We start from the raw sequence: 26,268 nt of genomic DNA, 5'->3' as shown, positions 1-26,268 counted from the left end.
ACACCACCCAATCCTATATTATAAAAGGCCAAGTGTTTGTCTGAAGCCGTCATGCGCAGTAGAGACAAACACTTGGCCTTGAGATAGGGAGTGCGAGGTACACAAACAGCTGTGAGGTCTGGGGAGCGCGAGGTAAGCTGATTGAAACAGCCTGTGGCAAGAGATATGGAGCGCGAGCTACTCAACAGCTGTGAGGTGTGCTGCGTGAGAAGCGGCCACACGCTCTCCAGACCTCACAGCTGTTTGTGGCCGACGGGAGCGTTGCGATGGGGGCGTAGCTGGGCGTTGTGGTGGGCGTGGCCGGGCGGGTGCCGCAGCGATGGGGCGTGGCCGGGTGTCGCGATGGGCGTGGCCGGGCGCCGCCGCGATGGGGCGTGGCCGGGCGGGGTCCCGCGATGTGAAGACTTCAAGACAGAGCCAGAGAGGGAGCAGGAGAGGGGGGGAGAAGGAGCAGGAGAGGGGGGGAGAAGGGCCAAAGAGGGGAGAGAGAGCCAAAGAGAAGGGGGTAGAGAGAGCCAAAGAGAAGGGGGTAGAGAGAGCCAAAGAGAAGGGGGGGGGAGAGAGAGCCAAAGAGAAGGGGGGGGGAGAGAGAGCCAAAGAGAAGGGGGGGGGGAGAGAGAGCCAAAGAGAAGGGGGGGGAGAGAGAGCCAAAGAGAAGGGGGGGGAGAGAGAGCCAAAGAGAAGGGGGGGGAGAGAGAGCCAAAGAGAAGGGGGGGGGGAGAGAGAGCCAAAGAGAAGGGGGGGGAGAGAGAGCCAAAGAGAAGGGGGGGGAGAGAGAGCCAAAGAGAAGGGGGGGGAGAGAGAGCCAAAGAGAAGGGGGGGGGGAGAGAGCCAAAGAGAAGGGGGGGGGGGGAGAGCCAAAGAGAAGGGGGGGGGGGGAGAGCCAAAGAGAAGGGGGGGGAGAGAGTCAAAGAGAAGGGGGGGGGGAGAGAGTCAAAGAGAAAGGGGGGGGAGAGAGTCAAAGAGAAGGGGGGGGGAGAGCCAAAGAGAAGCGGGGGGGAGAGCCAAAGAGAAGGGGGGGGAGAGCCAAAGAGAAGGGGGGGGGGGAGAGCCAAAGAGGAAAAAGAGCCAAAAAGGAGAGAGAGCCAAAGAGGGGGGAGAGAGAGCCAAAGAGAGGGGAGAGAGAGCCAAAGAGGGGGGAGAGAGAGCCAAAGAGGGGGGAGAGAGAGCCAAAGAGGGGGGAGAGAGAGCCAAAGAGGGGGGAGAGAGAGCCAAAGAGGGGGGAGAGAGAGCCAAAGAGGGGGGAGAGAGAGCCAAAGAGGGGGGAGAGAGAGCCAAAGAGGGGGGAGAGAGAGCCAAAGAGGGGGGAGAGAGAGCCAAAGAGGGGGGAGAGAGAGCCAAAGAGGGGGGGGGAGAGAGCCAAAGAGGGGGGGAGAGAGAGCCAAAGAGGGGGGAGAGAGAGCCAAAGAGGGGGGAGAGAGTGTATTTATAGGCATTTTGAGGTTTGGGAAACTTTGCTCCTCCTGGTAGGAATGTATATCCCATACATCACTAGCTCATGGACTCTTGCCAATTACATGAAAGAAACCCCTTTTTTAGGGCTTCTGGCAGTTTATTCTTAGATTAGGGGGTGTTTTTATTTGGGGGGGGGCTTTTTTTATTTTCATAGGGATTAGGTTTAATTTTGTAAACTTTGGTAATTCATTTTTTTTTTATTTTCTGTAATGTTAGCCTTTTTTATTTTTTGTAACTTTAGTATTTTTTAGTTTAGGTAATTTGTGTTAATTTAGGGGGTGTTAAGATTAAGGGGTGTTAGGTTAGGGGGCTTAGTAATTAGTTATTTGCGTTGTGGGTTTTGGCTGTTTAAGGGGTTAATAGGGTAATTAGGTTTACTGCGATGTAGTGTTTTTGAGGTTTAGGAGTTATTAGGGTAAATAGGTTTATTGTGATGTGGGGGTTTCGCGGTTTAGGGGTTAATAGTGTAATTAGGTTTATTGCGATGTGGGTGGTTGACGGTTAAGGGATTAATTACTTTATTATTTTGCAATGTGTGGGTTTGCGGTGTATGTGTTAATACTTTGTGTGGGAGGATCGTTTTTTTTTTTTGTAATGCTCCGTTTGCCTTCGCTGCATCCCGGTGGATTCCGAAAATGGCAGGGTGGATTCTTTCAGCAGCCTGCCATTTTCGGAAGCGAAGCTGCATCCAGGTGAATTCTGTTGGCTGCCTCGCGCTGCCAACATTCCAGTGAGGATGCGTGCGCAACTGCCGACGGACATTACAAACGCAATTATAGTATAGATTATGCAATACATTTGTGCTTTCGATAGCTTAAAGGGATAGTCTACTGTAAAAATGTTTAACTGGTATAACAAGTTATTGAATACACATTAAGGGCTAAAGTATAAAATTGTTCATCCATGTTTAAATTTGTATATGAAAGACCACCTCCTGTACAGGTACAAAGTTAACCCGATGCAACTCCTGAAGGATAAAACGCAACCCCAAAAAGGAGCAAGGAATTGGCTTGCCAGCCCAGCTGCAGGCAGAGCCATAGCAAAAAAAAAAAAAAACTGAACACATGAAAGAACAATGAACCTCTGGAACTGGAGCACAAACAGAGAGCAAAAACTGCTTGTGAAAACACATACCAGAGAAAGGAACCATAGCCAGGCAGCTAAGCTAGCCATAGGCTATCTTTGCTGGCTGCCCCTTCAAATAAGAACTAGTTAGACAAGCCCTTCATCTGCTCATTCTAGAGGGGAAGAATACTCCAGGATCCAGAAGAGCCAACTCCTCTCTACAAGAAAAGAGGGAGTCCTCCACGCCTAAAATAGGTGACGACAAACAGGTACGAGCTGAAGGAAAGGACCGAAAACCTTTCGGAAAAAAAACCCTCTCTCGGCTAGGTCCAAGCGACCCTTTCAATACGCCCCGGAAGAAAGGATCCCAGCCGCAAAGAGACCCTGACCCGATAGATCCCTGCAGCAAGGGAACTCTCATTGCAGCGAAGCCTCTAACCGAGATTACGAACTAGCGGGCAAAAATGGAGCAACAGTCTAACTGACGCCCACTCCAGATAGGATCGAGAATTCCTCGAAAAAGAGTGACATGGCCCAAAGAAGGTTAAAATAGACCACCTCAGAATTAAAAAACTGCCACAGCAGGATTCAAACTCCAAGCATACTGCTTGCTAGGCCGGAAACTAATGCCCTAGGCCACTTAGTCCAGCGGACCTCAGCTGAGAAACTCGATCTGCTTTCCTCAGAAAACATTTGAAACTCTGGATAGACAGATCAAAACGGATGATTGTAATGCACATCCGTTCCGGAAGAGCACGCTCAGAGAATGGATTGCTGCCAAGGGCCGTAGTGGGCGTCCGCCCTTCACCAAATTTGAGACCCTCCCGTCTACGCAGGAGGAACTCTTCTTTTTAGCAATACCTCTGGTGCAGCTCAAAGGCACTGCACTAGTCCCACTGGGTCACAATCCCAGGACCTTCTGCGTGTTAAGCAGACATGATAACCACTACACTATGGGACTTCGCTCACCAGGACAACACTCTCACCCTGCTCACAGGGAAGAGACCAAGACAAAACTGCCCCGGGGACTAGGATAAAATCCTCAACACCGGGAGATCTGGACCGATCACTGGAGAATGATTCCCCAACCGGTAGTCCAAAAAGACTGCTAATACAGAGACAAAAACCCAATGCTATGTCGAAGACTCGGCCTGGGCCAAACCCATCACCCCCCACCACAGTGCCAACAAAGGCCTGGAGGTGAATTGGAGGGCAGAACCTGATGAAGTATCACTAACTTGCAAGCTCTAAGGCCCAGAGTCTTCCTGTCTGAAAGACCAAGCCTCATCCAACCTGGTGCCAACACCAGGACTCAGGTCTAGGTCCAACTCTGAGGATGGAACCGGCAGGAAGCAAACCCCAAAAGGTCTACTAGCAGACACTGTTAAAACTAGGACCGCCAAGACTCGGGAGCCACTGCAACACCTATAAAGAGGCTACTGCCACATTAACTCCAGATCCCCCCCCCCCAAAAAAAAAAGAAACCTTAGGATCCCAACAAAATAAGGAAAATAAGCTCTGAGGCTTAATTTTCATCTCTAGATAATCGAGGGAATCATCACCCCGAACAGACACCTAGAGGCTTCCATTGGAAGACACCAACCATCAAAGTCGATACAACCCAAGTGAAGAAACTTCTTCCTAAAAAGAGTTTCCACAAGAACCCCGAGCTCTAAAACAAAAACTATCCGAGACGGAAAAGAAATGAAATAGTTTGACGCACAAAAAGGGACGTCAAAAAGGGTGTGCAAACTAAAACAGGTCCTGCCTGTTAATCAACACAACCCCCTCCCCCCCCCCCCCCCTTAGAGCTCGGGACTGAGATTCTATAACTATATACATAAAACCAAAAAAAAAAAAAAAGGGAGGAGGATCCAACCCTCTCCACTCATCTAATCAAGATCGTTATCCGATTTAGAGGACTGAGATCCACCTGATGGATCAGGGCTGGGAACCTCTAACTTCGCCAAAACCTCTCAGAAGTAAACGCAGGCGTGCCATTCTATATCTTAATGCCAAATCCCCCTCAGTCGGAGGAGTCAAATCAGGCGACTCCGACCCCAGAGGTTCTACCTCTGAAGCCTCAGAGGGAACCGCATCCCCAGATGACTGATCGGGCACAATCGTCATTTTACACGACGGCCCATGGGCAGGAGAGCACGGATTAACCCTTCGCTTGCAAGTAGCAGGAAGAGGCAAACTCGCTAAAGCCATAGAGATGGCCATGCAAAAACGCGCAGTAACCTCCGGTGGAAAAAAAAAAAAAAGTCTCTATCAGACGGAGTAATGATAATTAGGGGAACTGCATGTGTAGGAGAAGATTCTAGGGAAGGCACCTCCCGGGACGAGGAATCCTCAGAGGTAGACGGTACAGTGGTCTCTAACATGTCAACATTGTTTGAAGACAACACCCTATTGCGGCATACGGAACATAGAGGGGGCTGGTCTACCCAGGCCTCCTCACAACATACGCAGGTATCAGAATCTGTATCAGAGAAATCATTTAGAACAGTGGTCTCAAAGTACAGGCCCCAGGGCCAAATGCGGCCCTCAAGATAGTTTCATCTGGCCCTCCCTTGTTTAATAGGTAAACCATTAATTTGGGCTGTCAAATTTTTTTTAAGGTTCTAAGAGTTGTAACTAGTTGATATTCTCTATAGGCACTCACAAGGCAAATCTAAAAGACAAAGCATCCAGTGTAGACTGGCACCACGCACTGCTTTGAGTAAATATCACTTTTTACATTGCTATACAGTTCCAAGATAATCACTTCACTTGGTACTCACAAGATTAATATACAACTGTGTATGTCTATTGGGGGCTACAACTCCCACTATTCACTACTACTTGGATAAATGTCACTTCCATTTCCTAGTATATCCAGTTTCCAAGCACTTACTCGGTTTAAGCGGCCCCCATGGGAGAAGAACACTTGACCAGTGGCATCCAGATACTTTGAGTTTGATACCCCTGCTTTAGAATATCAGAATCCTCCATAATTCTATTTAAAATCTTTAGAGAAGAAACCAACTGGAACCTTAAACCAACAACGGCTGGGGAACTAACCACCTCCTATGACCCAGACAGGTAGCGAAATTAACTCTTCTCCGCAGCCACTCGGTCAGGAATCGGAAATGGAAAACAAGACATGACTACTCCCAGCCCCTTCTAAGGAAAAGAGCGCCAGCTTAAAACTGCACAGCTCTATAACCTGTATGTTCCGTATCAGCCTATGAGCCAAAAATGTCTCCTACACATAAGCAGTCAGCATCTGATAAACATGATTAACAAGACCCCACTGTTCAATAATCCCCCTCAGGAGATATTAACCCTTGATTTCATAAAGATAAAGGAGCCCCCACTGAGACCCTGTCTTCTATTGTTAACATGTGTGTAAAAAATGTAACAATCTCACCAGAATCTATGCCGTGGAACAGCGACACGGTCCTTCAAGTTTGACAGATTGTAGCAGCGTTTCTGACATGGACTTGAGTGAAGAAAGCAGGCAGCGAAACTCGTAAACACTGATTGCTTAAGGAGCTGTTAATATGAATCTGGAGGGTTTAGCTGAACGACTCTCCCTGCATCTCCAGACTCTAACTTTCATCAATGCTCTGAGAGGCTGACAAGACTACTTCAAACTCCAGTCCCATCTCGAAGAGTACTACCCTCCATAAGGAACTACTCCATATCTGACACTTCTCTGCCAACCTCCTGTGACGAAAGGCAAAGAATGATTGGGGGATGAGGGAAGTGGGGGAGGTATTTAAGCCTTTGGCTGGGGTGTGTCTTTGCCTCCTCCTGGTGGCCAGGTTCTGTATTTCCCACAAGTAATGAATGCAGCTGTAGACTCCCTGTATTTAGAAGGAAACCTCAAGTAAACTCAAAACTTATTTAAAAAGGAAGGTGGAGCGATTATGCAGTAAATAACATGACTCATAGGGATAATATACAACTTTTCTGGGAAACTGCAAAGGCAGTATCGAAGGCAGATATTCAATCTTTTGTGAGAAGACTTTAAAAAAAAAAAAAAAGTAAGACATTTAGCTGAATACAATATTTGGAAAGAGTAGGATTTGTTTATAATGCAAAAAGCAGAACTTACACTAGCTAAAAGAGCTGGTCAGTTTAATAGATATGGAATTAGATCAGGCAAAATGTTCTCTACACTAGTCAGGGGATTTAAAGGAATAATCAATTCCAACATTTTTATTTTTTTAAAAGATAGATAACCCCTTTTTTTATCCATTCCCCAGTTTTGCACAACCAATATGGTTATTTTAATATACTTTGAACCTCTGATTACCTTGTAGCTAAGCCTCTTCTGACAGCCCCCTGATCACATGGCGATTTATTTATTTATTTATTATCTACTGACTTGCATTTTAGCCAATTAGTGAAATATCAGCCACAACTACACGGGCGTGAGCACAATGTTGTCTATATGGTCCACATGAACTAGCAGTCCCCTGTTGCAAAACGCTAATAAAAAAAAAAAGTGATAAGAGGCTGTCTGTAGCAGCTTACAAACAGGCAGAGGACAGTAAACTTACAGAACGTTATATAATTCAGCACATAGTGCAGAATTATATAAAACATTATCTTAGTGGTAACAAAATAAATTAAAAGCATTGCAAGTTTTTTTTTTAGTGTAAAGTTTGACTCTGCTCTAGGCTCTACTAAGCGAGTCTTGGATTTCCAGCGCGCCCGATCGCGCCATAGGACTGAATGTAGCTCGCTCCCACTACCAGACCGGAAGCGAGCTACATTCAGTCCAATGGCACAATCGGCGCACTGTGACTAGCTAGCGCGCGCGCGAAGCTCTTTGGAAACGGGTTAAGGCCCTGCTGTTTTTTCCTAATATTGGAATAAAAGGCTTGTTGATTGAACTCCCTGTGTTGCCTGCTATTTTTCTGGATACCTGACACACTAAGGCCGTGTGTGTATTAGGAATATTATATATATATATATATATATATATATATATATATATATATATATATATATATATATATATATATATATATATATATATATATATATATATATATATATATATATATATATATATATATATATATATATATGTGTGTGTGTTGTCAGCAACTTCCAGTATTGCCTAGAAACACACACTGTGTGTGTGTGTATATATATATATATATATATATATATATATATATATATATATATATATATATATATATATATATATATATATATATCACCATAGATGGGTTAATTCAACTCCTATCATAGTACACTATGAATACAAAATCCCCTCAGAGAGCTCTCAAACACAAAAATTATTAAATAATAATTATGCAATTTATGTGCATATAGTTAACTAAAAAGTCAAAGTCCTGTTAAATTCACAGGTATAAACTCCAACGATTCCAGCACTAAGATAGAGGAATTATATCCTATGGTTAGATATTCCACACAATTTGTATATGTAGAATAGTCAGAGTGTGTCTGTATGTTAAAAAGGACAACACAGGCTACAACAATCTTGGTTTGCATAATAAATGCCACTTCTGTGCTTCAACAAAATCCGCCATAGCGGTTAATACTTGCTGTTCTGAGGGAGTCCCACTATCGCGGTGCCACACCTCCTAGGTACACCGTCGCAAGTATGGTGTATTTCCCTAGGGTGTTTATCTCCTCTCTGTTCCTTATGAGGATGCTTTGTAAGCCATATACTTGTGGATGCGTCTCCAAACAACTCCATTCAAAAGTTTCCGTTCTTGAAACTTTTTGCCTTTGTTGCTCCAGCAAACACTCCTGCCAGCTACGCGCGTTTCACCCCTAAGGCTCTGGGGCTTCTTCCGGCTCCAAAAATAATCACATGATCATAGGTATCCTGAGGTTTCTTTTAAGGAAAAGGTAACGGAGGAAAACTCCTCCCATTTGGAAGCCTTTGAAATGTGTACTTTGTTGGGGCAAAATGGTAACATTTTACAATAGTAATCCATTGTTACTTAAATGTACATCACTCAATGAAAGTATATACAATAATTGAAACAAGTTAATACAAATTTTTTAATATTGTAATTTTGCTCCCTTTCTACGCAGTGTACAATTCATGAAAATTTATTTTCTTTTATGCACAATATCTATATAAAGATTTGAAGTCAAAGCTGCGATCCAGATGATCATATGTACTTTATCATATGTATATTTTAGTAGTTTATAGATATGGCAATGTTGCAGTTTAAAGTATTTTGAAATATTTTGTAAATATTTATTAGATCTCTAATCTGGAACAGATATTTAATTTATTATTGATGAAATCCATATTTACTTTCTGAGAAGTGAACTTCGATATGAATTTATTCCCTCTCATCTATAGTAGAGATATTATAAAACTAAATTATATCTGATATGTGTATAATATATAGATATAGATATAGAGAGAGAGAGAAAGAATTCATTCAGCCAAAAAGCATGCATAGTTTATTTCCTCATTCATTCCTAAAGGGGCAAGCGTTTTTAAATTATAGATCCATTTACATTTATTTTGTAATAATAATTTATCCAGATTACCTCCTCTTTCTTTGAGGTCTATTTTTTGTAGACCCCTAAATTTTAGTTCATGCTTGTTACTGTTATGATTATAGAAAAAAATGTCTTGCTACACTACTAGTGTCAATTTATTTTTAATATCTCTTTTGTGTTCTTTTATTCTTTCCTTTAGCTCGTTGTAGGTTTTTCCTATGTAGTAACAAGGGCAGCTACAGTAAACTAAGTAAACTACTCCTTCACTTTGGCAATTTATGTGTCCCTGAGTGTACCATTGTTTTCCAAATGTATCAATAAATTTACTGCTAGTTGTCATATTTGAACATACTGAACATTTTGAACATTTGAAGTTGCCATCTTTACTTTTGTATTGAGATAGCCAATTGCTATCTATATTGGAAGAGAAGTGGCTTTTGACAAGTTTGTCTTTAATATTTGGAGCTTTTCTAGCTGTCATTTGAGGTATTTTACCCACACATTTTGCTATAAAGCAATCTAGAGTTAGAACATGCCAATGTCTTAGGAGAATTGTTCTTATTTTTGTCCAAGAATTATTGTAAGTACTTATAAATCTTACTGAATCTTCTTTCATTTTAGCTTTTGATTTATACAGGATTTCCTGCCTATCCAGATATCTTGCTTTACTATAAGCTCTTTTGAGACAATTTTGTGGGTACCCCGTTCTTTGAATCTCTGTTTTAATTCATTGACCTCAGTTTTGAAGGTTTCTAGTTTAGAACAATTACGCCTATGTCTAAGATATTGACCTTGAGGTATGTTATGAAGCAAATGGACTGGGTGATGACTATCTGCACTTAGCAGAGTATTACCTGCTGTTTGTTTTCTGTGGGTGGCAGTCACAATACATTGATTATCATTCATTATAGTCAAGTCTAGAAAACTAATTTCTGTTTTACTACTTGTGTAAGTAAATTTAAGATTAAAGTCATTGATGTTCAGGGAGTCCATAAAATCTGCTAATTTTTCTTCTGACCCCTCCCATAACAATAATATGTCATCTATAAAACGTATCCATAATCCTATATGATCTTTATAATTACCATCCCAGATTACTTCCTTTTCCCAGTATCCTAGGTACAGACATGCATACGTTGGAGCACAACAAGTGCCCATGGCTGTGCCTAGGATTTGTTCATAAATCTTTTGATTGAAAATATAATAATTGTGTTTTAGCAAGAAATTCAGAAGGGAGATCACAAATTGTGTGTGCTCAGTATATCTTTTGCCTCTCTGTTCAAGAAAATATCCACAAATGTCCACACCTTTATCATGTGGGATTGAGGAATATAATCCTTCCACATCAATTACTACCAGCAGTGTATTTTTGAGAACAGAGAGGCCTTCCAGTTTTTTTAGGACATCTGAGTCTTTAACAAAGGAAGGCAAATCATCAAGGAAGGGTCTGAGACTTTTTTCAGTTAGAGATCCAATCCCAGATATTATGGGCCTTCCTGGAGGGGGCAATCTCCCTTTATGTAATTTTGGGATAGTATAAAAAGTGGGTATAATTGGAAACTTAACTTTTAAGAAATCAAATTCTCATTTATTAATTATTCCCTCTTTAAGGGCTTCCCCCAGGATAGTATCCAATTGTGAAGAATATATTTCAGTGGGATCATTCTTTACATTTTTATAATGTACTTTATCACGGACTTGAAACATACATTCCTGTAAATAGTCACTTGTATTTAGAATTACTACATTTCCGCCCTTATCTGAGGGCTTAATAGTGATATTTTTATTTGTTTGTAATTCTTTTAAAGCTAGCTGCTGTTTAATTTTTTTATTATGCACATTTTCCTCCATTTCAATGATATCTTTTTTTCACTAGTTTAACAAAAGTATGCACACATGGTACTGTTGATAATGAAGGCATGCGAGTTGATTTGTTTTTCAGTGTACTAAATCCTATGTGTGATAAAGACTGTTGTTCTTGGGAGCTTCCCTCTGAAGACAAATCTTCCAGACTAGATAAGACTTGAAGATTACGTATATCAAGAGTATTATTATTTTCTTTATTTTCAAAAGTTTTCCTTAATATTAGTTTCTAGCAAATAAATTTAAATCTTTGACCACTGTAAATTTATCGCATTTATTTGTTGGAGCAAAGGATAATCCCTTGCCCAACACCTGAATTTGATAGTCAGATTCACTTGAGAGAGGTTTACCACTTTTTTTTAGATTTTATCAAGTTTTCTGCTTCTCTTTCAATTGAATCCTGAGTGGATATTTTTTGCTTTCTTGTGTAGTTTGTTTTTTGTTTCCTGCCTCCTCTCCTGGTTCTTTTTTCCTCTTGTTGTCTCTGGCCTAAAAAAAATCCCTTCTTCTGCCACGTCTTTGCCTGAACCTTTGCTTATTTTTATCCTCAACCAATGAGCTACCTGATTCTGAACTGCTTGTCTGAAATGAATTATAGACTTGATTTTGTTGATAATCATCCCAGTCTCTTTCAAATTGTCTCCTTTTTCTAAATTTAATTGTGTCTTGAATTTTTGTAAACTTCCAATTTAGCCACTCCCATTAGTTTATCATACTGTTCATTAGTCTTCCATTCATCAATTTTTTCTTTCGCTTCAATCAAACCAGTTTGCACCCGTTTAAGTCTTAATTAATTTTCATCAATCATAAGTCTCATCCAGTTAAAGGCACATTCACTTGCATAATTATCCCATTTTTTCTGGAAGTCCTCCAGTAATGGTTCATTCAGATTTGAGCCAGGTCTTTTTCTAACACGTAGGCCTCTAGGTATCATTTTTGCTTCTAAGTATTTATTTAAACTCGAAACTTCCCATCTTAATTTTTGCTCTTTCAAAATTTTTGTTTTATATGTTTTAAAAACCTTGAAAATATTTTGACTCTTCTGAATTTTGGTTAGTGTTTACTGAACTGCCTGGTAGTGAAAAGGTTTCATTCATATTGAAGTCCCATTCTGTTTTGTCAAAGCCTGCCATATCTACATGTGTTATATATATATATATATATATATATGTATTTCACACTAAAGACTATTATATATATGAAACTGAATATGCACGGCAACAAGAAAGACCACTTAAATAGTCAGAAAAGTATTTATATTAAGGTGTTGTCAGCAACTTTTAGTATTGCCTACAAAAGGGCTAATAACAATGATCTGAATTTAAGTAGTTCACAGACCATTGGTGAAGGGGAAAAGGCAAAATTAAATTGAATATAAAAAGATTATCAGCAATTCATATCCAGCACTAACTAATCCCTAAAATTATGTGGATATACTGCCTTAGCGATAAAAGACCTCCAACATAACAATATAGTTATAAATAACCAACCAATGCTCAACGCATCAATACACTGCAAGAAAGGGAGCATAAAATAAAGCATTAATTGGAGTTCCAATAGGCAAAATTATATATATATATTCCAGCACTAAGATAGAGGAATTATATCCTATGGTTAGATATTCCACACAATTTGTATATGTAGAATGTGTGGAATATCTAACCATAGGATACAATTCCTCTATCTTAGTGCTGGAATCGTTGGAGTTTATACCTGTGAATTCAACAGGACTTTGACTTTTTAGTTAACTATATGCACATAAATTGCATAATTATTATTTAATAATTGTGTTTGAGAGCTCTCTGAGGGGATTTTGTATTCATAGTGCACTATGATAGGAGTTGAATTAACCCATCTATGGTGATATATATATATACACACACACATACAGTGGATATAAAAGTCTACACACCCCTGTTGAAATGTCAGGTTTCTGTGATGTAAAAAAAATGAGACAAAGATAAATAATTTCAGAACTTTTTCGACCTTTACTGTGACCTATAAACTGTACAACTCAATTGAAAAACAAACAAATTTTTTAGATAAAGGGAAATAAAACTAAAAAACTAAAATAATATGGTTTCATAAGTGTGAACACCCTTTTATAACTGGGGATGTAGCTGTGTTCAGAATTAAGCAATCACATTCAAAATCATGTTAAATAGGAGTCAGTACACACCTGTCATCATTTAAAGTGCCTCTGATTAACCCCAAATAAAGTTCAGCTGTTCTAGTAGGTCTTTCCTGACATTTTGTAAGTCACATCCTACAGCAAAAGCCATGGTCCGCAGAGAGCTTCTAAAGCATCAGAGGGATCTCATTGTTAAAAGGTATCAGTCAGGAGAAGGGTACAAAAGAATTTCCAAGGCATTAGATATACCATGGAACACAGTGAAGACAGTCATCAAGTGAAGAAAATATGGTGCAACAGTGGGATTACCAAGAACTGGATGTCCCTCCAAAATTGATGAAAAGACGAAAAGAAAACTGGTCTGAGAGCCTGCCAAGAGGCCTACAGCAACATTAAATGAGCTGCAGGAATATCTGGCAAGTACTGGCTGTGTGGTACATTTGACAACAATCACCTGTATTCTTCATATGTATGGGCTATGGGGTAGAGTGGCAAGACAGAAGCCTTTTCTTAACAAAAAAACATCCAAGCCCGGCTAAATTTTGCAAAAACACATTTTCCCAAAAGCATGTTGCAAAAGGTGTTCTGGTCTGATGAAACCAAAGTTGAACTTTTTGGCCATAATTCCAAAAGATATATTTGGCGCAAAAACAACACTGCATATCACCAAAAGAACATCATACCAACAGTGAAGCATGGTGGTGTCAGCATCATGCTTTGGGGCTGATTTTTCTTCATCGGGAACAGGGGCCTTAGTCAAGGTAGAGGGAATAATGAACAGTTCCAAATACCAGACAATATTGGCAAAGCTGAACATGAAGAGCAACTTCATCTTTCAGCATGACAACGACCCAAAGCATACATCCAAATCAACAAAGGAATGGCTTCACCAGAAGAAGATTAAAGTTTTGGGATGGCCCAGCCAGAGCCCAGACCTGAATCCAATTCAAAATATGTGGGGTGATCTGAAGAGGGCTGTGCACAGGAGATGCCCTCACATTCTGACAGATTTAGAGTGTTTTTGCAAAGAAGAGTGGTCAAATCTTGCCAAGTCAAGATGTGCCATGCTGAAAAACTCATACCCAAAAAGACTGAGTGCTGTAATGAAATCAAAAGGTGCTTCAATAAAGTATTAGTTTAAGGGTGTTCACACTTATGCAACCATATTATTTTAGTTTTTTATTTTTATTTCCCTTTACCTAAAAGATTTCAGTTTGTCTTTCAATTGAGTTGTACAGTTTATAGGTCACAGGAAGTGGCAAAGAGAGCACACAGCAAAGCTGTCCGTATAGCTCCCCTCAGGCTCCGCCCCCCCAGTCATTCGACCGACGGTTAGGAGAAAAAGGAGAACCATAGGGTGCAGTGGTGACTGTAGTTATTGTAAATTAAATTTGAACCTGACTTAAATATCAGGGCGGGCCGTGGACTGAATACACCTGTAAGAGAAAGTAATTTATCAGGTAAGCATAAATTCTGTTTTCTCTTACTTGGTGTATTCAGTCCACGGATTCATCCTTACTTGTGGGATACCAATACCAAACGGATGAAGGGAGGGAACAAGTCAGGTAACCTAAATGGAAGGCACCCCTGCTTGTAAAACCTTTCTCCCAAAAATAGCCTCCGAAGAAGCAAAAGTATCGAATTTGTAAAATTTGGCGAATGTATGTAGTGAAGACCAAGTCGCTGCCTTACAAATCTGTTCAACAGAAGACTCATTCTTGAAAGCCCATGTGGAAGCCACAGCTCTGGTGGAATGAGCTGTAATTCGTTCAGGAGGCTGCTTACCAGCAGTCTCATAAGCCAATCGGATGATGCTTTTCAGCCAGAATGAAAGAGGTAGCAGTCGCTTTCTGACCTCTCCTCTTACCAGAATACACAACAAACAAGGATGATGTTTGTCTGAAATCTTTAGTTGCTTTTAAATAGAACTTTAAAGCACGAACCACATCAAGATTGTGCAACAGTCGTTCCGTCTTAGAAACTGGATTAGGGCACAGAGAAGGAACAATGATTTCCTGGTTAATATTCTTAATAGAAACCACCTTTGGAAGGAAACCAGGTTTAGTACGCAAAACAACCTTATCTGTATGGAACACCAGATAGGGTGAATCACACTGTAAAGCAGACAATTCTGAAACTCTCCGAGCAGAAGAAATAGCTACTAAAAACAAAACTTTCCAAGATAATAACTTGATATCTATGGAATGCAAAGGTTCAAACGGAACCCCTTGAAGAACTGAAAGAACTAAATTTAGACTCCATGGAGGAGCCACAGGTCTGTAGACAGGCTTGATTCTAACTAGGGCCTGTGCAAACGCCTGAACGTCTGGTACAGCTGCCAGACGCTTGTGTAACAGAATAGACAGAGCAGATATCTGTCCCTTTAAGGAACTAGCTGACAGACCTTTCTCCAAACCTTCTTGGAGAAAAGACAATATCCTTGGAATCCTAACCTTACTCCACGACTAACCCTTGGATTCACACCAACAAAGATATTTCCGCCATATCTTATGGTAAATTTTCCTGGTGACAGGCTTTCTGGCCTGTATCAGAGTATCTATAACTGATTCAGAGAAACCCCGCTTAGCTAGGATTAAGCGTTCAATCTCCAAGCAGTCAGTTGCAGAGAAACTAGATTTGGATGCTTGAAAGGACCTTGGATTAGAAGATCCTGCCTCGATGGCAGTTTCCATGGTGGGACCGATGACATGTCCACTAGGTCTGCATACCAAGTCCTGCGTGGCCACTCTGGCGCTATCAGAATTACCGAAGCCTTCTCCTGTTTGATTCCGGCTATTAGCCGAGGGAGAAGAGGAAACAGTGGAAAGATATAAGCTAGACTGAATGACCAAGGCGCTATTAATGCATCTATCAATGCCGCCTTGGGATCCTTGGATCTGGATCCGTAAAGGGGAAGTTTGGTGTCCTGACGGGACGCCATCAGATCCAACTCTGGAATGCCCCAAAGCTGGGTCAGCTGAGCAAAAACCTCCGGGTGGAGTTCCCACTCCCCCGGATGGAAAGTCTGACGACTTAGAAAATCTGCGTCCCAGTTGTCTACCCCTGGGATGTGAATTGCAGATAGATGGCAGGAGTGATCCTCTGCCCAGTTGATAATCTTGGATACTTCCTTCATCGCTAGGGAACTCTTTGTTCCTCCCTGATGATTGATGTACGCTACAGTCGTGATGTTGTCCGACTGAAATCTGCTGAATTTGGCCTCTGCTAGTTGAGGCCACGCCTGGAGCGTATTGAATATCGCTCTCAGCTCCAAAATGTTTATCGGGAGAAGAGATTCTTCCCGAGACCATAGTCCCTGAGCCTTCAGGGAGTTCCAGACCGCACCCCAGCCTACCAGACTGCCATCGGTTGTGACAATGATCCACTCCGGTCTGCGGAAACTCATTCCCTGAGACAGGTGATCTTGAGACAACCACCAGAGAAGAGAGTCTCTGGTTTTTTGATCCATTTGAATTTGAGGAGACAAATCTGCGTAATCTCCATTCCACTGTTTGAGCTGCAGTGGTCTGAGATGGATTCGGGCGAAAGGGACTACGTCCATTGCCGCAACCATTAAACCAATTACTTCCATGCACTGAGCCACGGAAGGCCGAGGAATGGAATGAAGAACTCGGCAAGTATTCAACAGTTTTGACTTCCTGACCACTGTCAGAAAGATTTTCATTTCTACCGAGTCTATTAGTGTTCCCAGAAAGGGAACCCTTGTGAGCGGGGACAGAGAACTCTTTGCTACGTTCACCTTCCACCCGTGAGACCTTAGAAAGGCCAGAACGATGTCCGTATGAGCCTTGGCTCTGTGAAAGGACGACGCCTGTATTAATATGTCGTCTAGGTAAGGTGCTACTGCAATGCCCTGCGGTCTTAGTACCGCTAGAAGGGACCCTAGCACCTTTGTGAAAATTCTGGGAGCGGTGGCCAACCCGAAAGGAAGGGCCACGAACTGGTAATGTTTGTCCAGAAAGGCGAACCTTAGGAACTGATGGTGATCTTTGTGGATAGGAATATGTAGATACGCATCCTTTAGATCCACGGTAGTCATATATTGACCTTCCTGGATCATCGGCAAGATTGTCCGAATGGTTTCAATCTTGAAAGACGGAACTCTGAGGAATTTGTTTAGAATTTTTAGATCCAGGATTGGCCTGAAAGTTCCTTCCTTTTTGGGAACTACAAACAGGTTTGAGTAAAAACCCAGTCCTTGTTCTGCAATCGGAACTGGGTGTATCACTCCCATTTTTAGTAGATCTTCTACACAGCGTAAGAACGCCTGTTTCTTTGTTTGGTCTGAAGACAAACGAGAAATGTGGAACCTTACCCTTGGGGGAGAATCCTTGAATTCTAGAAGGTACCCCTGAGCAACTATTTCTAATGCCCAGGGATCCGGAACGTCTCTTGCCCAAGCCTGAGCAAAGAGAGAAAGTCTGCCCCCTACCAGATCCGATCCCGGATCGGGGGCTACCCCTTCATGCTGTCTTGGTAGCAGGAGCAGGCTTCTTGGCCTGTTTACCCTTATTCCAGCCCTGCAAGGGTTTCCAGGTTGCTTTGGGCTGGGAAGCGTTATCTTGCTTTGCGGCAGCAGAGGTTGCAGCAGGTCCGCTCCTGAAGTTGCGAAAGGAGCGAAAATTAGCCTTATTTTTGGCCTTAAACGGCCTATCTTGTGGAAGGGCATGGCCCTTGCTCCCAGTGATATCTGAAATAATTTCTTTCAGCTCTGGGCCAAATAGGGTTTTCCCCTTGAAGGGAAAATTTAACAGTTTTGTTTTGGACGACACATCCGCCGACCACGATTTGAGCCAAAGCGCTCTTCGCGCCATGATGGCAAAACCTGAGTTTTTCGCCGCTAGTTTAGCTAATTGGAGAGCGGCATCAGTGATAAAAGAATTAGCCAGCTTCAAAGCGTGAATTCTATCCATGACCTCATCGTATGAAGTCTCCCTCTGGAGCGACTCCTCCAGGGCCTCGAACCAAAAAGCCGCTGCAGTAGTTACCGGAATAATGCAGGCAATTGGTTGAAGCAGAAAACCTTGCTGAACAAAAATTTCCAAATCCTTCCAATTTTTTATCCATAGGATCTTTGAAAGCACAACTGTCCTCTATTGGTATAGTTGTACGCTTAGCCAGTGTTGAAACAGCCCCCTCTACCTTAGGGACCGTCTGCCACGCGTTCCGCCTAGGGTCGTTTATGGGGAACATTTTCTTAAAGATAGGTGGGGGAACAAAGGGTACACCTGGTCTCTCCCACTCCTTAGTCACAATATCCGCCACCCTCTTTGGGATCGGAAATGCCTCAGTGTATACAGGGACCTCTAAAAATCTGTCCATTTTACACAATTTTTCAGGGACCACCATGGGGTCACAATCATCCAGCGTAGCTAAAACCTCCTTAAGCAGGACGCAGAGGTGTTCCAGCTTAAATTTAAACGCTAAGGAATCTGACTCTGCCTGCTGAGAAACTTTTCCTGTGTCAGAAATTTCTCCCTCAGACAGCCCCTTCCCTCACTGCTACCTCTGAGTTTTGTGAGGGTACTACAGATAAATTATCCAAAGCTTCAGATTGCTCATCCTCTGTATTTGAAACTGAGCTATCGCGCTTTCTTGGAAAAACTGGCAGTTTGGATAAAAATGCTGCAAGAGAATTATCCATTACTGCTGCTAATTGTTGTAAAGTAATAGGGGCCAATGCGTTAGGAGGTACTAGGCATCGCTTGCGCGGGCGTAACTGGTGTAGACACGTGGGGGGAGGAAGGAGGACTATCCTCATTACCCTCCGTTAAGGAATCATCTTGGGCAGCATTTTTAATTGTCACTGGATGATCTTTAAAATGCTTAGATGTTTTTGCACACTTTAAACATAAATGCAATGGGGGTACTGCCATGGCTTTTGAACATAAAGAACAAGGTCTATCTGAAGGCTCAGACATGTTTGACAGACTCAGACAACACTAAAATATTGAAAAAAATACTTTTTGAAAAAAACGTTACTGTCTCTTTAAATAATAAAAGGCACACACTTTTTTACCAAATCATCAAAAAACATCCGATCTCAAATTTTCACATGATCCCAATGCCTTGAAATGATTGCACACAAATTTTCAAATCGTTTAACCCCTTAATGCCCAAACCGGAGCAAAATGAAGTAAACACCCGGTTTAACCCACTACAGTACGATGCCACAGTCTTTGCTGTGGCTTTACCTTCCCTTTAGGGTTAATTGCAGGTGTAAATTAAGCCTCCCTGAAGTCCTCCTGTACTCTAAAGGCTCTGCACATGAAGCTGCATGGAGCTGCATGGAGCTGTGTTGCAAATCAACTGCGCAATTGAGGCGCGAAAATGAGGCCCCCTCCTTCATTACTCCAGAGTTATGGGGCCTTTCTGAGTCAGATTAGCTGTCTTACAAAATGCCAGGCGTAAAAAAGTCCCCAAAAAGCGTTTCCAACGTCTAAAACGCTTAATAAATATAAGATTACCCTAATAAAGTAATCGATTTAGCCCATCACAGTGTCTGTCAGTATTAAAGCTCTTAACTGAAGCCATCATTCTATACTGTGTCTCAGAAAATGGCTTACCTTCCCTCATGGGATTTCTGTCAGTCTTCTAGCACTACCAGGTCTTGTTAGAAAAAATGACTGAACATACCTTAAGCAGTATAAGCCTGCAAACTGTTCCCCCCAACTGAAGTTCTCCTGTACTCAACAGTCCTGTGTGGGAACAGCAATGGATTTTAGTTACAACATGCTAAAATCTTTTTCCTCTCAGCAGAAATCTTCATCACTTTCTGCCTCAGAGTAAATAGTACAAACCGGCACTATTTTAAAATAACAAACTCTTGATTGAAGAAATAAAAACTACAAATCTAACACCACATACTCTTTACCCTCCCGTGGAGATGCTACTTGTTAGAGCGGCAAAGAGAATGACTGGGGGGGCAGAGCCTGAGGGGAGCTATATGGACAGCTTTGCTGTGTGCTCTCTTTGCCACTTCCTGTAGGGATTGAGAATATCCCACAAGTAAGGATGAATCCGTGGACTGAATACACCAAGTAAGAGAAAAAAAATGTTACTCAAAAGTCCCCCCCTACCCCCTGCTGCCGACTCCTCCACCATATTTTAGAAGAAGGCTGCCTTGTGCCTTTTAACTTCAAAGTCAAATACATACATCTCCCCACATATACATATTGCACAAGGAAGTAGAGGCTGTGAGCTGTTCAGCTCCCCTTCCGTTGCGCAATATGGATAAATTTTTTCTTATGGGCCGCTAGAGACTGCCACTCAGTGGCAATAGAGCTTATTGCTCTTCTCTTCGCGGTCCATACCGCTACCAAAAGAGGCTGCTCTCTAGAAGCCTCTGGACTCTGGAGCCAATCAGCGTGCAGCACACTCTTCTTTTTAATCTAGGTCCGGAGCCGGTCTGGGACTGGTGCCGGGCGGGAGACTAAGAGCTGGCGCGGAGTGAGATGTGCTATCACATGCTGGTGAAGAGGACTCAGTCAGTTGAGTTCATCGTTGTCAGTGTGTACGTACTGTGTGACTGTGAGAGCTGCTGCTGCCACTCGTGAATCACTAGCCATAGCCGGTATCTACTGCTCCCTCACTGTGACTGTCTTCTGACTCACTCATATCCTCTTAAAGAGGTCAGTGGTGTGGCGCATTGTGCATGTGGCATGTACTAATTGTGCTTGTACTCTGACACTCACTAAGGTAAGGAGAGAGGCATTTTTCCCCACCTAGGCCGGCCCGGGAGAAGGGGGAGAGAAGTCAGACTCGGTGAAGGGGCAGCAGCACAGGGTAAGTGCTACAGTTAAGCTCAGATTTCAGGGAAAGACTAGTGCTATCAGACAGCACAGCATGCTGCCTAATTTCCATCTATGACTGTTCTGAATACTTTCTCTCCCCTTGTCCCAGAAAGTAACACAGATCTGCAATTACATGTCAAGAAGAAAAAAAACTGCTTGTTGAACTGTTTACAGCTGTCAGCAATATAATGAGGGCTGGCGCACTGTAAACAGTTCAACAAGCAGTTTTTTTTTTTTTGTTTTTTTTCTTGACCGGTAATTACAGATCTATGTTTCTGGTACAAGGAGAAAGTTTTCAGCACAGACAGATGGAAAGTAAGCAGCGTGCTGTGTTGTCTGATAGTACTAGTCTTGCTTTCCCTTAAATGAAATCTGAGCTTTGTTTAACTGAAGCACTTACCCTGTGCTGCTGCTGCCCCCTCACTGACTTCTCCCCCCCCCCTTCTCCCAGCCCGTGGTTCTTTCATTCATTCCGTTCAGTGAAGGGGGCAGCTCACTATGTGCAGCTATAGTAGATAGAAGATACCAATCAACTGAGGTAAGAGGGCACTCTGGGCCGGGGTCAGCAATAAATAAGGAGCAAAAGAGTTAAAAGGTGCTGTATCCAGCTGTGCACTACAGGAGCACACAAAAAAAATAAACAGATTCTTTTTTTTGTGTGCTCCTGTAGTGCCCAGCTGGATACAGCCCCTTTTAACTCTTTTGCTCCTGTCGTTTGTGACGTTATATGAGAAATAAAATACTTATATATTTTGTACTTACGGGCTTTTGAGAAACATTAAGTAGGATTTCTTTAATACGTATCTGCTAATGAGCATGTTTATTTTTCTTCAGTTTGATAATCCTTTAAAGCCACATGAATGGAGCAATAAATATATATGACTAAAAGTTTGTATGTATGGAAGTTTGCTTAGATAATGGGTGCAACTGATTGTGTATATAAAGATTACAGCTCATTGCAAATTTCAGTATATTCTAAAGTTATGAAGACTACCATACATAATTCCTTCTATACAAAATGTAGCTGGTTTTGTAAACTAGTATTCCAGTCCTGTTGCTACTCAAATCATTTAAATAGTTACTACCTTAGATAGACATTTCTTACTTGTAGGACAACAAGGGCAATAAGGAATTCAGAATGGATTTGTCTGCTTTTTTTTTTTTTTTTTTTAAACACACAGCAGCAGTTTTAGTAAACGAATGGAAGAGACATATGACCACAACTAGATACTGTAGTACATTTAATAGTAATATGAAAGGGAAAATTGTACTTTAAAGATTCATATAGATAGACATATTAAAAAAATGACTTCTATAATCAAATGTAGCTCTTGGTGAGACTGTGAGTCCTTTGTTGAAAAACCATCTCTAGAGCAGCAATGCACTACTGCAGTCATATTTGAGAGGAAGGGTTAAAGTTTAAAAGCTGTGTCACATGGTATGCAGAGAAGCAGCAGACTGTAGATATGACAGCTGCTATTGTCTCCTATAGCTTGTAACTAAGCAGTGACTTCTGTCATGAGTGCATGTAAATAACTAAGTTTAACTACTGTCCTCTAATATAATGCAGTGTTTAAATATTTACACCGTCCCTGAGTTTTAAATTGTAATACCCTGCTGTATTTATATATATGTTTTTTTTTTATATATTTATATATAATGTGGGGGGCAGGCAGAGTTGGTGTACCTGGGCTCCTGGGTTGTACTTGCCCTGCATACGTTGACATTCCTCCACTATACAGACTAATTCTAAGCTGTAACTGCTCCCATAAGTATTGCAATACATTTCCCTACCCCTGGTAATATCTTACAGACTGAGTTTTGTGTTGTAAAGGCTTATTTGTGGCAGTTATGTTTGTAATATTGGGAACCTTTATGTGCAGGGAGATCATACTCCTTCCCAAGAAAATATAGTATATTCAATAGCTGATAAATATTGCTACAGAACCTCAGTATCAGCGTGTGACGCCAGCACTCACAGATAGTCCAATTTAATCTATGGTCTCTTCAAATGATTCTCACTGAATCTCAGCCTGAGCTGCACTGTGCACTCTGAAACCATGTCAGCACAGGCAGTGAGTAAGGCTAAGACAGGCTGATGGAAGAGGCACCTTGCCTCAAAGTTTAAAAAAGCCAAGAATGCAGCTTCTCACACACCACTGACTGTATGTACATGTGTACTTATGAGAACATGTGTGTGAGTGACAGAGCGTATTAGAGAGATTATCTGTATGTGCATATGTAAGTATGAGAGAGAGAGATCATCTGTATGTGTAAGTATGAGCGCATGTGTGTTTGTGTGAGTGACAAAGTGTGTGTGTGTAAGAAAGATCATCTGGATGTGCACGTGTAATTATGAGAGAGCATGTGTGTGTGCATATATGTATTTCTCGGGTGTATCATAGCCACTGCCTCACCAGCCTCTGACCTCACCGCACACAAAATGCAATTATTTTTTAAACAATTAAAGTATGGGACCAAACTCTTGTGGAATACCCTCACATTTCTTTAAGGTTCTCACCCTTGACAACGTAGATTTTTCACCAGGGGTACAATTAAAAGAATTCCAAATCACACACCACCAACGAACATTGATATATCATTTGGGAAATGAACAGAAACTTTACTCGTCCAATGAACTGATTTATAGTGGTTTGATAATGTTCAAAAACTGGTTTATCTTAAGACAATGTCATTCTTAAATTCAGAAACATAGGAAAAGAAGAAATGTATTGTGCCTACTGACCCCCTTTGAACTTTTGTGCAAATCCTTAGTTCCTACAAAGAAAATTCTTACTTTAACATATTCATCATTACTACAATCCACTGTGTGGAGTTGTCCCACATTATATTGATAGATGGAAGGAGGAACTCAACATAGAGTTAACACACAAAGACATGACACACATGTATTCAAATGTAACTTAAGTTTCAGCTTCTAGAAAGTAAATCGAGATTAATCTCAAAATCATTCAAAGGTGTTATCTCACCCCCCCCCTAGAATCCACAAATTATTCCCGCCCACTAGCAATAAATGCTGGAGATGTGGTAATTCTCCAGGAAACATGATACTTATGTGGTGGAAATACCCTGCCCTCATAATAATGTGGCCAGTAATAGCCAAAGCGACCTTAAAAATGTTGGGGGTATTGCTTCCATTAAACCCAGCACAGCATGAAAACCATAATAGCAAAAAAGTGGAAGAGCAAGGAGATCCGCACTATGGTGCAGTGGCATGACAAGTTCCATCACCTTTTAGAGCTTGAGGAATTTGCATATATTAAAAACATAAAGGGGAGATATATACATACAGATAAAAACAACATGGGATACATATATAAACTCAGGTGATTCAAGACGCGAATACTTTATAGAAATGACACACAAGACATTAGATTTGAGGTATCCCGATTTTATAAGAAATTGAGAGAGGCTGGAAGACACATTTATACCATTCTGACAATGTTATTTCATATACATACACATATATATATATACACACATACACATACACACACACACATATATACATACACATATATACATACACATATATACATACACATATATACATACACATATATACATACACATATATACATACACATATATACATACACATATATACATACACATATATACATACACATATATACATACACATATATACATACACATATATACATACACATATATACATACACATATATACATACACATATATACATACACATATATACATACACATATATACATACACATATATACATACACATATACACATATACACACACACATACACTTTAACTATAATATGTAACAGAAAATATCAACACTTATGAGTACATTGCATTTGGATTTTCATTCAATAAAGACATTTAAAAAAAAAAAAAAAAAAAAACACGCAAGAAACAATTTACCTTTTTAAAAAAAAAAAGTGGGGGGGAGTTGCCCCTTACCACCAATTGCAAATAAAAAGGTAAGTAACTGGCACTATTTGTGTCAGTAGGATATGGACAAAGGGGGTGTAAAAACAACCTCAATATTTAAGCTCCATAGCAAGGTTTAACTTTGGGAGTGGTGCTTTACCAAAAAAAAAAAAAAAAGGAAACAGACAACATATACATGCAATTTTATCTCATTTTCTGAACTACTGCTATCATTTTCCATTTCTTCTTCCTCTTCATATTTGTAATTTTTCTCATGGACTTCTAATGTTTGCACGGATTAAAACAAGCTTTTCTACCCTTTCACAGGTTAGTTTGTTTCTTGATTTGGTATGAATATTACCAAACATAGACCAGATATGTCTTGCAGAATCCCAAACTGCATTCCTGGCCCAAATCCCCGAAGATGTTCTATATTCTGCAACATTTGAAAATACTTTTTCAACATCAAGTCCTAAGTGTGCAGCTTGTTTTGTAATCCAGTCAAATGCAGCTGTATTTCTCATCACTCACATCACTGCCTTGGAATCTTGGATCCAGAAGATTTGCATCAGCATGTATTGGATGGCAACAAAATTCTTCCCATTTCTTAATAAAAATCTTTTCACTTTACTTTCTTTAGCGGTTGTAAGTGGAGATGTACTTCGATTTTCAAAAACAGATGTTTTTATCATAGCCATGTGGTTAGGAATGTTTGACAAAAGTGCAGTGTCTGATTCAGATGTTAGGATTGATGAAAAAAGTAAATTTATGCTTACCTGATAAATTAATTTCTTCTACGATATGACGAGTCCACGGATTTCATCCTTACTTGTGGGATATTAACCTCCTGCTAACAGGAAGTGGCAAAGAGCACCACAGCAGAGCTGAATATATAGCTCCTCCCTTCCCTCCACCTCCAGTCATTAGACCGAAGTTAGGAAGAGAAAGGAAAAGCCAAAAAGGTGCAGAGGTGACTGAAGTTTATAAAAAATAAAATATAATCTAAGTCTGTCTTAAAAATGACAGGGTGGACCGTGGACTCGTCATATCGTAGAAGAAATTAATTTATCAGGTAAGCATAAATTTACTTTTCTTCTACAAGATATGACGAATCCACGGATTTCATCCTTACTTGTGGGATACAATACCAAAGCTACAGGACACGGATGAAAGGGAGGGACAAGACAGAGACCTAAACGGAAGGCACCACTGCTTGAAGAACCCTTCTCCCAAAACCAGCCTCAGAAGAAGCAAAAGTATCAAATTTGTAAAATTTGAAAAAAGTGTGAAGAGACGACCAAGTCGCAGCCTTGCAAATCTGTTCAACAGTAGCATCGTTTTTAAATGCCCATGAGGAAGCCACAGCCCTAGTAGAATGAGCCGTAATTCTTTCAGGAGGCTGCTGTCCAGCCGTCTCATATGCCAGAGGGATGATACTCCTCAGCCAAAAAGAAAGAGGTAGCCGTAGCTTTCTGACCCCTATGCTGTCCAGAAATAAACAATGAATAACGAAGAC

General features: G+C 41.1%; 1 protein-coding gene across 4 annotated transcripts in view; it reads right to left on the bottom strand.

Annotated features, from left to right (window-relative positions):
• FXR1 (FMR1 autosomal homolog 1) overlaps positions 1-26,268 on the bottom strand; it is a 356,275-nt gene that overhangs the window by 305,187 nt on the left and 24,820 nt on the right. The gene's annotated exons all lie outside the window — the stretch shown is intronic.

The sequence above is a fragment of the Bombina bombina genome, chromosome 4, assembly GCF_027579735.1.
Source record: "Bombina bombina isolate aBomBom1 chromosome 4, aBomBom1.pri, whole genome shotgun sequence".
NCBI classification, from domain to species: domain Eukaryota; kingdom Metazoa; phylum Chordata; class Amphibia; order Anura; family Bombinatoridae; genus Bombina; species Bombina bombina.
This window is presented reverse-complemented; position numbering and strand designations above follow the sequence as displayed.